General features: G+C 39.0%; 1 long non-coding RNA gene across 5 annotated transcripts in view; it reads right to left on the bottom strand.

The window, feature by feature from the left end:
- The window catches only part of LOC116996609, a 63,669-nt gene that overhangs the window by 27,928 nt on the left and 17,980 nt on the right, over positions 1–17,761 (bottom strand). For all 5 annotated transcript variants that reach the window (XR_004417968.1, XR_004417967.1, XR_004417966.1 and 2 more), the window contains exon 2: positions 15,379–15,615. This is a non-coding gene — a long non-coding RNA (uncharacterized LOC116996609). The remainder of the gene's footprint in view (positions 1–15,378; positions 15,616–17,761) is intronic.

The raw sequence follows: 17,761 nt of genomic DNA on the forward strand, positions 1-17,761 counted from the left end.
GACTTCATCTGTGATGGGCTTTGACGATAGTTTGCAGCTATTGGGAAAAGTGTGAAATAAAAATAAGGAAAAAAATGGTGTGAAACTTAGAGTATTTTTGTTTACACCAAGATTGAATTCAGCCATATGTTTTCTGTAGAGGTGGCTGTACATTCCTTTCAGCCTATATCCACTAGATTTTTCAACAGTTTGTGCTCTGTCAATAAAGATGGTATACAGACCTAATATTTCATTAGCCCTTTGCCATCCAAATCTCTGCCCAGATCACATTTTTATAGGATGTGGAAGATTCTTATATTCATTCAACAGATAGGAAGGCTTTCAGTGTGACTGCAGGCAGTATCCCCATGCAGGCTTGTGCATCACCTGCACAGCCCAATGGAAAGCCATACCAAGACTATGAAATATAGGATACTGGAAGGACCTCAATTGCCTGAATTGCCTTGTAAGACTTTACACCAGAAGGGTGTGGCAGGGCAGGGAATTGAACCTGCTTGACTCCTCACTTCCCATGTTAATGTTACTGTGTCATGCTTCCTCCCTCTCTTTTGTTAGACATGTGGTTTTATTTGGGGCATGGCATGATGGGCAGTATTGCTGTGGTATGGAAGCAATCCTATCCTATGAACAGAAGTATCACTCAATTCAGCCCTTTTACAAACAGGAATAGGTAAGCAGTTAGTCCGAGGTGGCAAGTAATTCTATTCCTGTGATGATACCCCATTTTCTCCAGAAGGAACACAGATCTTTACATACCTGTAAATCTGTTTATTTCATTGTGAATGTTGCACTAAACCACATGAAGCTGTGGTCAAAACTGAATTAGTTGCAAGTAGTGTCTGCAATGTGTCCAAAACCTTCCTGCAGCTTTACCTTCAGGCTTCCCTTCTTCCCGCTTTTTCCTCTCAGTTCCTCTTATAATTGTATTGGTATGTGAAGCTGGTTATTGTTTTCTTCTCAGTGGTGCCAGGTGGTCACCTTTCCACTGTGGCAGTTTTAGTTAAGAGTTGGCTTCCTCGTAGCTGGATGTCTTTTCCCATTAGTTGGTCATTGCTTGTTAATGATTGAGCTGCTGTTTCATGTTTGCTGCTTTCCGTTCACAGCTCTCATCTTGTTTCTCCAGTTGACATGTCAGTAGACTCCCTGACAACATCAAGTATCCCCTTGTGTTACCTCTGCTTCTCTTGCTGCTTCTTCTCTTTCCTGTGCCTGGCATTCTGGTTCTTGTTCATCGGGTTTATTGTTTGGAACAAAAAGTCTACATATCAATGCTGCTTATATTTCTGAGGTTTTATTGCACTGTTTATCTTCCATTGTATTGTTAGCCTTAAGATCTAGAATTTTACTAAAGACAATTGGGCTATTTTGAATTTTTTTGCATAATTGTTGTACATAGTAAAACAGTGGGTAATTCTGGGTATGCCGTGGTGGTTAAATTATGTATGTTTTATTTGTGAAAATGCTTTGGACATTTTTAGAGTTTCTGTTCCTAACCAGCTCTCTGTGAATTTTATTTGTTAATGGTGTTAGCAAAAACTTGAGACTGGACTTTATCATCTATTTCAGAAATGCAATATAGGTAACATAATTAGGCTTCTTGATAAGGAAGCAAGATCTGTTTTCAGTTGAAATATATAGGTTAATTAGCATGGAATGTGGATCAGAGACACAGCGCAGCAAGACTTTGTTTTTCAAATTCTGATCTTCAGACATCAATATATATTTTTCTATTGACTGTGCCAATGAATGAATGAATGGTGTGTTTTACAAAATCAGACTTTAAAGTAGGCTGCTAGTAGTGTCAAATCTTTTAGAAAAAGAATTGAAGTCAGAGTATTTACCTCAGTGGAGAGCATTAGTCATGCATTAATGGGCTCCTCTAAAATCTTGTATCTGTGTCACACAGTTCCATTTTTGTCAAAAAGGTCTTTCTGCCTGCCCTGTGTTTGCAAGGAAGGTGCCCTAAAACTATGACTGCTTCATGTACGCTTATAATTATTTCTGTTCTGAGGAACAGAATAACTCTTAGGTGGCTAAACAGCTTTTGCCTTTACATGCATAGACCATGTTTGTGAGATGAAATGGTAGCAGCATAGAGAGAAAATGTCCTGGGATGTAGTGATTTTTTTTTCATTTATTTGAATTTCATTAATATTGTATGTGTACTTTATTGTATTGCCACTATGTATAATAACAGCAATAGCTTACGCTGCTTACATTGCTGATCACCAGCACACAACTAAAAGGTTAAAATCATGTGATATCCAGAATCAATGCAGCTGATGGGACTTGGATGATGAAGCCGTCTTGGATTGAGCCTCAGTTTTGAATCAGGCACTAAGCCAGAACGAACCTTCTGACTTGTGCTAGAAGCCAGGGTGTTTTTTTATCTTGGGTTGGTGGGTACCAGCCCATGATTTGGACATTGGATAGTTGTGTCCCTCTTACCTTTTTATGTCTGTTTTCATAATTCAGATGGCTTAGCTCTTTCTATCCTATGCAGACTAATATGTCAGCTATTCTTTTGTGCTGTTCCAGAGCTTTACCAAGACTCAGGCACTGTCAAAGCTGTCTGCAGTAATTTGTGTGGGAGGTGTGTGAGGGGACTTACGCATTAACTGTGCTGAAATAATTACTGCATTTGACTTGCCTAATAAGTGGTATTTTTTGCTACAAAAAAAATTCTGGACAGGGGATAGAGGAGTATTTTACTCATTAAACTCTCTACTCACTAATTCCACAAAGATGAAACTATATAATGCATTGATGTAAAGAACCAATTATTTCTAAAAGATGTAGGAAGCACTATTTATGAAATAGGTACAGTTTATTAGAATTTTTTGTGTGAAGTTTAAACTCAGAATATTGAAGTCTTTGGGGAATAAAATGTTAAGTAATTCTGCAGTCTTATTTTTTTTTTAAGATGCTGCAGTTTCCCTGTGTTGCCATGGTAACATACTTTCTGTATAATTGCCAGGCTGCCTTACAGTGATGCAAATAAGTAAAGAAGTTGTCACATGGCATGACCTAGACTTATATTTGAGTGGAGTCTTACTGCCCACAGAGCAGCAATAACACCAAAGATATCTGTCACCTGCAGAATAAGGAATTACATGTTGCTGAAGTGCTGCAGAAACAAATGGCAGGGAATGTGAAGTACTGGGACTTGCTGTTACACAGGACTAGAAACCCTCCCCCAAACCTGCTCCTGCTAAGCTTATTTTTTCTTGTGCTTTACATGTGTGAAGGATTAGAACTTTTATGGCTAACACCAACCCCAAGCAGGTTATTTAGGAATTTAATTTGTCTTGGAGATACAAAAAGTCTGGAGCAAAGAGATTTGCAAAGAAAGAGTTATAGCTCTAAACAGAAAAATATGGCCTCTTCTCGGAGATGAGTTTGTCCTGGGATCCAAAGAACTCCTCTCAAAAAGGGATGAGAAAAAGGGAGAATTGTGGATGGGAGAGGAGAAAGAGGAAACCAAAAGGGAACAAAAGCATTAACAAGTTTTCCTTAGTTTCTGTTTGATGAAGGCAGCAGTTACATCTTGCACACTTCAGGATATTTTTGATGTGATCCAATGGTTCCTGGCAATGCCCCCTTACAGGAGCCCTTCTCTTGGCCAAGCTTTCTGCCCTAAGTCCTCACTGTATCATAATGCGTTGCTCCAAAAGGAAGAAAGAACTGGGGTAATATCTGGTAACGTCTTAGTGATGAGTCCTGGGCACTTCTGACAAGTAGTCTGAGTATACTCATCACCCGATTCAGCTCAGGCTGAAATAAGTTTCTTAAAATACAAATTTTAAAACATAAAGGTCAGAAAAGAAATAAAACCGCCCAAACCAATAAGCCACCACAAAGTACAGTTCTGCCTCAGTCTTGGCACTGCAAGAATTCCCTAGTTGCTCCAAATTACCCATTGTTAGGGCACAGTAACTAGCTCAGATGTTCTGTATAGCATTTGCTTAGAGGTTTCCTCTCTTATTGGACCTCTTTGTTCATTTTTTGAAGGTGGATTCTGCTTAAGCTCCCTCTTTCACTGACTCAGCATTTCTGCTATGCTAGGTGCTGGGGGATTACACTATTTTGTTGGGGGTTTTAGCAGTTCTTTCTGTAAGATGTTCTTTTCGTCTTTCATTGTGTTCAATAGAATTTCTTCTTGATTTTCTTATGCATGGCTGTGAACTTCCTCTCTCGTGAGGCTACTTGGAGCACTAGTAGTAAGAATGATGATTTCTTATCCCTTGCTACCAGGGGTTAGGTTTATTTTCTCTTTCCCTCCAAATTTGCCTCTAATTACAATAATTTCACTATTATAAGCCGCGCCTGATTGTAAGCCACACCTCCGGGTGTCGGCAACATTTAGGTCTTCATCCATATATAAGCTGCACCTGATTATAAGCCGCATTTTTGTTGGCAGCAAACTTTACCGAAGTTGCCAATTAGTAACAGAATCACGGGATCACGGGGTTTACTGGCAGGTGCCGACCTTGGAAACATTATTTCCAAGTGAAAAAAGATACAAACAATAGCTGCAGCAGTGTACCCTGTAAGTTTATTTAAAAGCGGGAAAAGATACGAACAATAGTGTGGTCATTTTGCAAGCATTTTCAATGGATCCGCGTTGCCTTTAAACAGCTGCTCAGCTGCGCGGGTGGGCAGGCGGTCAGGCGGCGGAACTCTGAGCGGAGCCGCTCAGCCGTGCAGGTGGGCAGGTGGATGGCCGACGGAGCTCTGAGCGGAACCGCTCAGCTGTGCGCGCGAGCGGAGCCGTGCTGCTGCCACGCAGTGCTTTGCCACTGGCACCGGGCTCGATCGCCCCGGCCCACCGCCTGCACCACCACCGCCACTGGGCTCGCCCCAGCCCGGCGCTGCCCCGTGGTACCAGTGGGACCCTGCCTCCCGCCGCCGAGCAACAGAGTAACAGTCGTGCGATTGCGGGTTTTAGTGGTGGGTGCTCAATTTGCGAGTTCGGCTCAGCCCACAGCTCGCACTTCCGGGTTAAGGATGTTCCGAACTTTGTTCATATATTGGCTGCTCCAGAGTGTAAGCCACACTTCCGGGTTGGGACCGAAATTTCAGTCAAAATGGTGCGGCTTATAATTTGAAATTACTGTAATTAGAATTGTTGCAACCTCACACAGATATTTCTACCATGTTCCTTAATTAGTCTTCCTGGCTTCTGGCTCTTTCTTCAAATTATTTTAAGGCTGTAAGAGAACTTCATCTTCCTGGATTAGGAGAAGGATTCATTGCTCGTGCACAACAGAGAGTTTGTGACTTCCAGCTTCACATCAGCTTCTTTCTCAGACCATATGTGGCAAAATAGTGAAAAAAACCCCAAAAACCTGACATATCCTGCTTTCTGGGAAAAGGTCATATCATTGCAATATATATAATTGTAATTGTGAGTTATTATGGATACATCATGACTGTTTTTTTCCCTATGAGATTAGATGCAGAATAAAAAAATAGAAGTGCAAACCAGGGGTGCTACTATACATAAAACTACAGGATAGATTCAAATTGCATGTCCATTCAAGCCACATGGGAAGCATAATAATATTTTTTTCCTCTTCCTTACCCCTTGAGGAGAAGAGTATGGCAATTGAATAGCTGTATTTCAAATCATGATTGGATTTCAAGATTCACTTTTTGTTTTCACAGTATGGTTGGTCTTTATACTATCCTTTTTGCAGAAATGGATTATGCATCCAGAATGCAAAAAATAATGTCTGAGCATATCTGACAGAGAATATTACCCTAGAAAAACCGTTATACATCCCTCCTATGCAGGAACTATGAAAACATCACAATAAACGTTCTGAGCATGCAAACTGAAGACCATAGACTTATCACTGACACTAGGACAGGATAATTCAATCTTTAGTATTCAGGACACACAGCTGTACTAATATCAGTTTCTTCCTTTTTGCTTGTTTTAGAACAAGCAAATATCAGAATTTTAGAACTCTGATGTTTAAAAAGAGGTATTAATTGTCTGAATAAAAATGACCATGTCTATATTAATTCTCTATTAAGCTTGCTTTAAAAACTCTGGTTATTTAAATGTAATAGTAACAAGAAAAAAAAAGAAGTCTCTGAAGTTTCTGCACATGCCACCATTAATCAGGAAAATCACTGCAATTCAGAACTATTCCTCATTATAATATTTTACACATCCCATTAAAAAGAATGTGTAAGTTGTTTGAAGGCGGAATGATTTTGTTGTTGTCTGTATAATGGCAGGTTGGTCTACTGCTTGTACCCAATGCTAATAAAGATAATAGTCTATAATTGCTATGTTCAATAAAATTCTTGTAGATGGGAAACACATAAAAATTATTGTGTGAACCTCAGTAAGGTAGATGAAGACTTGCTTAGATGAGTCTGTTGGGAAAAAAACCAAGTATTTCAAATATAACACAGGAATTTTAAATTGCAAGTCAGATTTATTTCCATTCCTTTCTGATTATATTCTGTTTTGCCCTTTTTCACATTCTTTCTTTTTCATTATCCATCCTCTGTTGTTCAAATGAACCACTGATACTTAAAATCTCAAGGGAAAATATGAGACATTTTCAACTTATCCCAGCTCTTGTTTCATCCTCAAAGCACCAGCAAAGAGTTACTCTTCTCTCCCTACTATTTCTGAAATAAAAAACCAAACCAAAACATCCCAACTGTTATTTGTTTTTTACTTTGTTAAAGCAGCTTAAATTTCTATTAGTCATAGCCCTGAAAATAATGAAGGAAAGCAATGGATTTCCATCCTGAAAATTGCATCAATATTTTTAGATATCTTTCTATGGTACTTCAGTGTATGATATTCACTTCTAGGAACAGTGTGGTGACACACACACACAAAATAATTGTGTATGTTTATCTCCCACTTCACTCTGGTTCTGCCATTTTTATGACATGAATGCAGAACAGAAACCCAGAACCTCAGGAGTTCTTGCCCTTCTGTTCCTATCAAAGTGCTATTTAGTCTTGAGCATATTACAATGACAGCGTGTTTCCATGCTTGTAACCCCTTCTTCAAACTGAGCAGGAAACTATTTCTTACTAAGTCATCTCCCTGGGGTGTCCTAAGGATTAATTGCTATAAGTGCAGTTCCTGGAACACATAAAATTCCCTATAAGTATCCATTTATAAATGTTATATCATTTCATGTACTTAACCATATTAGAGGTTTTTTTTTACTTCAGTAGCCCCAGTGATATCTGTTTCTATTAATTATTTTTACTATTTTCCATTATTCTTAAACACAAACTAAATGGCTTTTGCTGTGAAAAAGCAAGTTCACCAGACTGATGCTTTCTTCTGTATTTATACATACCTCTGTCCTTTTTTGTTACTTTATTCACTTATGTTTATCTTTGTCAATAAACTTTTTACTCCAGTGGTTTTCTAACTCTTTTTATGTGTATTAGGGGAAGTAATTTAAAATATGGAAAGCAGAATAATTGCACAACCCAGTAGCAGAGAAATTAAGAAGAGAATCAAAAAGCATCTCACATCCTTGCAACTTGCAGAGTTCTCTGTATCAGTTTGAAGAATGAGAAAGATGTGGCAATGAAGATTTCAGGAAGCTATGACTTGAGCTGGCAGGCAAACAATAAGTATGTTTTAAAAAATAATTTCATTAAATTCTAATTAATTTAGCATCCAGTTAAAATTTTGCTTAGAAAGTTGTTCTTGAAACTCACTCCTTGTCCACCATTTTTCTATTCCTTTTATTCACTAGAGACCTGCCTCCTCTCTTCATGTGTAGTCTTACAAATGCAGACCGAAATTTTCTGTCCTGGAATCCTATAGGCAGAGGGTTCAATTTCCTGCATTTTTCTGATTTCCTATCAGCATTCCTAATGTATGTTCAAAAGTGTCTAAACATAATTAATGCATTTTCCAAAACCAAGTCAACCCATCCTCTTGTCTCCACTCTTTCCACTAAAAAAGTGCAGTGACTTCCTCCATTAAGTAAACAGAGTTTAAACAACTAATTTGGTTTAGTCTGCAAGAACAAATAGGTAGAGAGACCTAATGTGATGGTCTAAATGAATTCCTCACCAACAATGAAGGTACCTCATTATTTCTGCTTATGTGGTTGAATTCCTATCTTCAGGATTTTCTTTGTTTCATTGTCATTAGCCATTTATTTTGTAGTATTAGCAATGTCAAGATAACTCCACATTTAGAAGTCTTCCCTTGTCTTCTCGTTATTTAAAATAAATAAATTGATAAGTGTCATCATGAAGCTGGCTAATTACTTAGGACATTCATGGCCAGATCAAGATAACCCTGGTCCCTGCTGCACAAAAAATGTTCCAACCAAGATGTACTCCATATCTTCTTAAGAAGCGTTGATTAGGGCTAAAAACTAATTAAGGCTGAATTCCACATATGTCTAAGCATATTCCTTAGCTGGGGGACACATGCAGTTCTATTGACTCCACATTCTTGTCTGTAGCCTTAAATTTGAATACCTTGCTGAATCAGAACAAATTATGAAGATGCTAAAAGGGAAAAAAAGGTTCATTTGCTCTAAATGAAAGAATATACAAGATACATTTTGATTTTGGGAAATATATGCAGTCCTTTCCCACTCCACAGAAAAAAACCTCAACATATTGAACTTGCCAAGTACCAAAGGGATATTAAGGGCTTATTACTTTCAAATTTAAAATCTACCTTTGATTTGTCTTAGCTCAAAGCCTTGGAACTGTGATTAATTTCTGAATGACCTTATCTGACTTCTGATATGTCTTTGGCAAGGACACATATTTGAGGCAAATTAAAATCTTGGACATTCTATAGAACACTTATCCTGAGATTCTGTAAATAAATATCTTCCTTATGAATTTAAACTAGCCTATACTCATGTATTAATCGATTCATGTCTCAAACAATATAATGAGCATATGAAGCTGCTCAGAAACTGAGATCACAGGTGTTTGGTACACCAAAGATCACAACCCACATTTTTCTGTACAAGCAGTGATACTATGCAGCCAGTGCTTAAGATTCTACAGGAGAACTTCTATACTCCCAAACAATCATATGAAATGATTAGGTGATTTAAGCAGTTTTCCCCACCCTCTGGAGAGGAAAGATAGCACTGGGGGATTTTGTGCATTCTCTTTTTTTTCCCATCCAAGTGTATCCTGCTTTGTAGCAAGGGAAAATCATCATCTGGCTCCCAGCAGTAAAAAATGCAAAGCTGATCGAATCTGGCAAGAATTGACCTGGGTGAAAATAGTCAGTGTCTCATTTACTGCATGCTAAGATGGTTGCACCAGGAAAGTACTAATTACAGGTGTGAAAAATGGAAACATCTATGTCCTTCATGCCTCTTGGAATACTCATGATTTGCCTGCTTCTGACCATTCTCCTCCCACACCAGGAGTCTTAATTGCTCAGAAAAGAGCCTGAAATTAATCTTTCAAATTCATCTGGAATTCTTCCATGACACCCTAAAAGTTGCACTACATGTACAGTTTTACTGCTCTCAGATCACCTTCTAAGAGTGAGGATATGGTTTTCTTGTGGCAAGCTAGAGGCTCATTAAAAGAACATGCAATTCACTGTTTTTTCAACAAAATGTTAAGGTACAGTTTTAGTGGCAACTATCAGATCTCTGACTAAATTAGGTTTTCCAGTAGGAACCTCTATAGATTCCAAACATGTTCATATATATTAGCAGAAGTTAAATATGTGAGATAAAGATTTTGGCATCGTGAATTAGAATTGATATGTTATTTTTGACTTTAGAGTTTGAGTTTGTGCCTTTATGCAAGTTTATTAAAGAATATTCCACTGATTTTGAAAGGTACTGTAATAGGGTGATCTGTTCTCTGTATACATATCAGCATCTGGGACCAGCCAAACCTGTTAAAGACCTGCTGTTTCTAAGAAATAAAATTCTGTGAAACATCACCAAGCTTGGCTGGGATGGTGGAAGAAGGAGAATACAGGTTTCCTAATGTTGTGGTTATCTGCACATTGAAAGGCATGTTTTTATAACAGAAGAAAATTTAAGATCAGGACAAAACTTGTGATGACTTACCCTTTAAAGTACTTTATGCATAAATTGGGGTCAAAGACAATTAATTATTTGGATGCTATCTAATGTAGCTCTTTTGTTTTTTAAGCATTATATGTTTTGATGTTAGAAACTTCTTTTCCTTTCATGACTTACTCATCATTGTGGTTCACTAACTGATGACAGTGATCGTATATCATCCTTTAGGCACTGAGTCACTCTGGAAATGTGGATTTCCTGGCTTCTTCTCAAGAGAACAATATATTGAAATGACCAAATAAAGAAGATAGGAGAATAGTTCTTAATGGTAAATTTCTTAGGTTATCAGTAGGAGAGAAATTATTATTACAGAACTTAGGGTTGACTTCCCAAATAGTTTTGTTCTTACAAAATATGAAGTCCGTCTCTGAAACTCTCCCTCTGAGGCAGTAATGACTTGCATTAGGAGTTTGAGATACATCTACCAGTGGTCTGATAGTCTTAAAAGACCCAATGCACTCAATTGTTTGCATTAACAAGGAAGTGCAAACAGATTACATGTGATCACCCATTAGGCTAAAAATTCCTAAAAGCAAGCAAAAAAGCCCAGGTGGCTGCTACTTTTCCATAAATAATCTAGAAACATTGTGAACCACTGTGGTTTGGTTATGGTCCAACTGTTTACTAAGTTTACTAAAAATGGATGTCATGACACCTTTTGGGCACACAATTAATTCTGGGAAATTTATATTTTTCTGATCCTTTTGCTCTTGGATACACTGGAAGGCATTCTATCTGTTGCTTTTCTTGTCACAAGAGATGAAAAAAAGCTCTTACTCTTCATGGGGTTTTTTTATGCAGTCTATTGTCTAAAAATGTTTGCTGCTTATATCTTGATATAAATCTTTTCTCAGTCTTGTACTCCCTTCACAAATGTGGGCTAAATACAGCAAATTCAAGATAAACAAAGCCAGAAGTGTACAAATTCATATTGAAAATGAATCCTCTTTCTGCAAGGTATGGAGTCCTTTCCTCAGGCTGACAATTAATTGAGTCAATGGACACATAGAATCACAGAAAATTCTGAGCTGGAAGGGACCCACAAGGATTATTGAATCTAACTCCTGCCCCTGCCTGGCCCATGCCCGAGTCACACCATGTGCCTGACAGCATTGTCCTAACACTTCTTGGACTCTGCCAAGCTGCTGTTCTCACTACTTCCCTGGCGAACCTGTTCCAGTGTTCAACAACTCTGAGTGAAAAACCTTTTCCTGTTACCTAATCTAAACCTCCCCTGACTCAGTTTCATGTTGTTTCCTTGAGTCCTGTCAGTGGTATCACGAGAAAGAAGAGATAAGTGCCTGCTCCTCCTCTTCCTCTCACAAGGAAGGTGGAGACTGTGATGAAGTCTCCCCTCAGTGTCCTCTTCTCCAGTGACCTCAGCTGTCCCCCATACAGCCTCCCCTTAGGATCCTTCTAGGTGAGATTCTGTCCTGACACTGGACTGAGAAGAAAGTTCACTGTGGCTAGTCAGTGGTTAATGAGAAAAAAGTTTTTCAAATAAAAAGTAAAAATTGTGACCTGGTAGGTAAATTCCTTTATACACTACAGTTTGTGAACACATAATTAGAGACTCATTCAACTGTATGCTTCATTTATGGCAGACCAACTCAGGAATATATAAACAAGTTCTAGTCTTGCCTATTTAATTGATTGATGAGAAAGTATCTTGTTGTAATTTAATAAAACTGAAAGTAACAAACGTTTTCAAAGTGTTATTATTTGTCTTGGGATATAGACTATAAGATATGCAAGATGACCCTAATTTCTCGCTGGATTCCAAGACCCAGGCTGCTTTTCATGCATGGCTTCTTTTTTTTCCTCTGCATAGTAAATATCAGTCTTTCTTTTTCAACAGAGATTCAACATATTCAGGCTCGAAGTCTTATACATTGTGAGCACTCAAACTGCTTTATTGTCTATTTTTCCCAAGATTACCCTCACTTTCTCCCTTTTCCCAGAAAAAAAAAAAAAGACTACTAATGTCAGACCCCTTTACTGTATCTGTGAATATTTTCATACTACTTTTTCTTGGAATCTCCATATCCACTGCTTTCCATTTCCATATCTAGAGCAATTTTTTAATGGAATAAGTAGCAAGGAGAAAAATCATTATCATTCTTAATTTCTTAAGATATTTGTAAATGTTAACTAAAATCCTTTATTTTATTATTTGTGTATGGAAGGTTATGACCATTGAAGAAATTGTTCAGTCAAAAAAAGCCTCAGTGCAGAAACCATGTATCTGCTGGTGACACAAAACTTACTGTGTTTTGTAAGTGAACACAGCACACAGTATCACTAGGACATCATTGCAGAATGTTGCTGTATATTGTTTAATTACAGGTAATAAATATAAATATAGTATCTAGAAAGAAGTAGCTTAAGGATGTACTGTATTCTTGATCTTAGAGGAAGGTACAGAATAATATATTGCCACTGTCTTTGCCTTTTGAAAGGGGTTTGGTGCCGAGGCATTATTTTTACTTTGAAAACTTTCTTCTTAGATCAAATTTCATTGCTAAAAAACCATTCTAGTTGAGGCTAGCCCTCATGCTGGCTGCTCTCGTAAATCAGAATGGCTGAGTGTGCCCCATATGTCTTGGCAGTGAGGGTACCATGCACTACTACAAGAGCAGTTGTGGATGCCCCATCCCTGGAGGTGTTCAAGGCCAGGTTGGATGGAGCTGTGAGCAACTTGGTCTGGAGGAAGGTGTTTCACCCCATGGCAGAGAAATAGATGATCTTTAAGGTCCCTTCCAACCCAAGACATTTTTTGGTTCTATGATATGCTAGAGCTCAATGAAAAATTAGCAGCAGAAGCATCTCTGGTGGGAGGTGGCAGAAGTGGCTTGACTAGGAAAATGCAACAATTCAATTTCAAGATGAAGTTAAAAAGCATTTTTAGGGAAAGGTCCAAACAGGGGGGCAATAAAATGTCTAGCATGATGGCAGCAAGGATTAGCATTGCCTAGCAGCTATTCATTTTAGTATAGCTGTGTGGCAATCCAAGTACAGGAAACAATTAGTGCATAAAAATAACATCAATACAAAAACGGTGGTTGAAATCCTGTGTAACTTCAGAAACCATTCTTTGCCTAACTAGCTAAATTGAATCAGCTGTTAATAATGCAGTGATCTTCTGAGAGATTCTGTCCATAGAAATGATTTACAGTAATATCATGATTACAAGCCGCACTGACTATAAACCGTATCTCCAGGTGTCAGCAACATTTCGTTCTTTGTCCATACATAAGCCACACCTGATTATAAACTGCTCTGTCGTTCGCAGCGAGGACCTGCATGCAACAAAGTTGCCAATTAGTAACAGAATTGTGGGATCGTGGGGTTTACTGGCTCGGCTCGGACCATGTGGGCTCGGCCTGCTCAGGGCTGCCGATGGGGCCAGGTGACCCAACTCAGCGCTGCTGCTCGGCAGGGCCGCTCGGGGCTGGCCACCGCTGCCGCTGGGCTCGCTCACCCCTGCCCGGCGCGGCCCCATGGTGGCAGGTGGGGACGGAGCCTGCCGGCACCCGCGATGGTGGCGGCAGGCAGGGAAGGAGCCTCCCTGCTCTCGCGGCAGTGGTGGCAGGCAGGGACGGAGCTGCCTGCTCCTGCGGCGGCGACGGCAAGTGGAGGCAGGAGCCCCCCGCTTCCCCCCCGGGCCGTGGACATGGCAGCACGGAGTCCCCGCCTCTCCCCTGGGTTGCGCTGCCTGAAGGAGGGAGTCCCCGCCTCCCTCCTCCCCCGCACTACTGGTACGGAACCTGCCTCCACCTGCCACGCAACTCAGTAACCAATCTGTAACAATTGCGCAATGCCGGGTTTTACTGGTAGGTGCTCAGCTCGGCACCTCGACTGCACTTCTGGGGTTGGATATTTCAGAAAATTTTTCACGTATTAGCCACTCCTGAGTGTAAGCCACATTTCTGGAGTGGGAGCAAAATTTTAGTCAAAATGATGCGGCTTATAATCATGAAATTACTGTACTCTTCATATGCCCAGAAAGCAGTGTCCAAAAGGATAAGCAAAAGTTTCTGACTACAGAGGTTTCTTGCTACTTATGTATTTATGGTTCCTTCACTGAAAAGGAAGCAACAGGTATGTGCTGGGATCGTACTTTTGATGTGAGATTCAAGGTAAGACTGGATAGACATTACATCCTAAGAAGTAGAAAGTGTTCTAGTTTCAAATTGACACATGCATCTAAATCTATTTATTAATTGTATTTTCAAATCTTCAGGAATAAATCTTTCTGGTGTCAAAATGTATGTATGCAATAGTAGATATTATGTCCAACAACTCTCTGCTAAATAAAAATCTTCTTGGCTGACAGCATATTTGCAAGCCTGCCAAATAGCTGGTGGCTGACACAAAGGCCTTATGCCTCCCAGTTAAGCACCTTCCTTTCTGGATTCCAGTACAGCCTCACCATGGTGGGGTCCTGCTCAATGGTTAATTTATTCAGGGACCTGAGCTGACAGAAATTTGGGTAGAGTTGTGTAGTTTAGTGTTTGAAACTGGTCCATTGTAAGCAAGACAAATGCTAAGGATACAGTATAAGGAGAATGTTTGGACCACTTGATTACAGCTGGGGGTTAGTTTCCTTTAGCTGCAATATGAAACTACCTCTTACTTGCATATAAAAGCATATACACATATATACATAGATACAGATTAACAGATTACAAAGAAACAGTAAAGAAACAGCTGTGTCAGTAAAACTGCACGTGAGATGGACATCGCTTCTCTGCCTTTATGTTTACTGACATCTGTTGTCACCTCCCTTTTGCTATTTTATTCCTCTTCTCCCCTAGGACTGGCACATTTCCGAGTGGTATGGACCGGACATTAGCTCCACGTCCTAAAACCAATCACATCACTGGATGGTCTGGGGAAAGAGGGAGCCCTGTGCCATTGACAGAAGAGGTGGCTACTGCAGAAAGGCAGATGCTTGAGGACTGTGACTTTAGCCATGGTTCAGTGTAGTGAGTTACTGAACATTCCTATCATGCCTCTATTTTATTAACAAGAAGTCCAGACACTGTGATCAAATATTGGTCTTCTGACTATCTGAATTACTGAATTGATAGTTTGTTACCTGTACCTGTTTTGGACCATACCATCTCACTTGCTAAGTCAAAGTGTTCTTAAACATGTGGACACTTGTCTGCCTGGTTTTATTTAGCAATAGAGACATAGCTTATGTGATTAAGAGAAAAGTCTCCAGGGGAAAATGCTCTACATATCCCACAGCAGTAATTTAATCCCAGTTCTTTTAAGCAATAATCACCTTTCATATTCCCTCTAATGAGTCAAGTACTTCAGTGTGCAGGACTAAGGTGAAGGTTCCATTCCCATGTCTTGTGATTGGTATGAATGAGTCTTGGCTCTGCAGGCGTGAGGTCTCAGTTGTCAGTCCATGAAGGGGCTGGGCTCTTGGCTGTGATTCACATCTGTGAATCTGGCTGAAGTTTTGGATCAGATCATGGAGTGTGTTTCCACACTTATTTTCCTTCCATCAAATCAGCTATTGAAAGAAAATGAAATTTTGTCTGAGTTGTTGCATGGTAAACACTCAGGTCACATGCTGGCACCCTTGCATTCTAGGTACCTCTACTATCTAGGGTCAACCAACAATCCTACTGCAGTTAAATTAATAATGAGGATGTGACCTCAGAGAAAACAAAATCATCTGGACTCTCATGAGTATTTGGAAATGCAATTCTTTGAGATAAAGGCCCCACTAAATACTGAAAGTGCTAAAATCTTTGAAAGAGTGTTAAAGTTAGTATATTGTCTCTTGTTCTTGTAAACCTCTTGGACAGGATTTCATGGAGAAGCTGACTTTGGTTTAATTGAAACACATAAGAAGGCAGTGTTCTGGTGTTTTAATTACAGCAGAAGGAAAAAAACAGCAATAGCAAAAAGTACTTGAGTAGTAATTTCAAGAGGTACATTGGCAGTATTAAGAAATCTCATTCTTGCTTATCATTGTCAACAGGGGGGACATTGTTTCTTCAGCTCTTTCCAGTGAATCACCAGATTATCACAAATCAGTCTCCAAGTGCTACTGAAATAGCATGAATTGGAGAGATGAGCAATTTTCTGATGTACTCTCTATCTGTTCATTTTAAAATCTGTTCATTTAAAATGGCTTTTTCCTGTGGATAATATGGGAAATTAACTTTCTACATCCTCCTGTTGCCACCATAGACACATTATTTTTGGGGAGCAATATCTTCCAGACATATAGACTGCAGAAATTTCCATTACTACACGTCAGCACAAAGAATACATAGTGAATGCTTATTAAGTGCACGTAAAAAGGATGTTTGTTTGTAGTGGAGAGTAAATTGAGCTGAGGAATGTGATAGGACAGGATTTCTATCGCTTTCCCTTAAGATGCCCAAGCACTGATGAGAGCAAGATCAGACTGATCACCATGGTTCTACGTTAAGGAACGAGGGCATGCTCCAGTTTGGTGAAGGTTTTAATTGCAACTAAGCATAAAGACTCAAAATATTTGTATCTCTCCAGATTCTTTTAAGAGCTGGAATTAAAATTTCAAAGGGAAAAAGTGATCTTCTTTTCCAAGCTCTTAAGGAAAAAGATACATTTTCTGCATAAAGAAAGAAAAAGTTTTCCTTGTAAAACTTACCACGTGTACTTCACCCATACACTTTTGCATAGTAATCCTTATATTAGAGCTGTCTCAAATATATTTGAAAAAACAGTGTTCTCAGTTAGAAAGCCAGTGTCTGTAGGATGTCAGACTGCTGGGTTCCACTGAATTGTTTTATTAGAAGTTCCTTTCTTCCTTTTCGAGATAAATAATTTTCAAGGGGAAAAAAAATACAGCTAATGCCAATAATTTGACATTCCTACGTTCCCATCTCTTTTCTGATGTTGAAACTGAAACCTCATTTTACAAAGTAGTGTCTTTTGAATGAGACAAGGACAGTGAGCATGCTATGGATGTATTTCAGAGAGCAGCTGAAAAAGTCAATCAATTCAAATAAAGTCTCCTTCCTTCCACATTCTGTTACTCAAACATTTAATTGACTCAACTATAGTTATTATGAAGTGCCAATCTAAAATGTTAAAATAAGATTATTGGAAATGATTGTTTAAAAATCTTGGCTACAAGCAGGCAAACATAATCCAGGTTGTAATTTTATAGCAAAGTGTTAAAATTTGATTATATTTAACTCAGATTCTTTACCCAGAGTAACTCATGCAATCTTTGCACAAAAAACAGTAATTTATATGTGCAGTAGTGCCTCTGGGATGGAAGCAAATATTGCATATTATGGCAGAAATGTGCAGTCTGTATCACAAGAGTTCACTGGCAAAAATACTTATGATATGGAATATCAGTCATGTCTCTTGAAATCAGAGAGAAAATATTTCTGTTGGTCATGATCACTGAATTTATTAAATGGCTTTTCAGTCTACTGAATAAATTAATACCAAAGGGAACTTTATTGTGAAAGGCCCTAAATGAACACAATTTACTAATGTAGTTGGTTTCAAATACAGTAAATTCACAAATACAAACTGCACTGAGTATAAGCCGCATCGCTGGGTGTTGGCAAACATTTTGTTTTTTGTCCATAAATAAACCGCACCCGAGTATAAGCCGCTCTGTGTTCGCAGCGAGGACCCGCGTGCAA

This window comes from Catharus ustulatus, chromosome 5 (genome assembly GCF_009819885.2).
Source record: "Catharus ustulatus isolate bCatUst1 chromosome 5, bCatUst1.pri.v2, whole genome shotgun sequence".
Classification (NCBI taxonomy): Eukaryota; Metazoa; Chordata; class Aves; order Passeriformes; family Turdidae; genus Catharus; species Catharus ustulatus.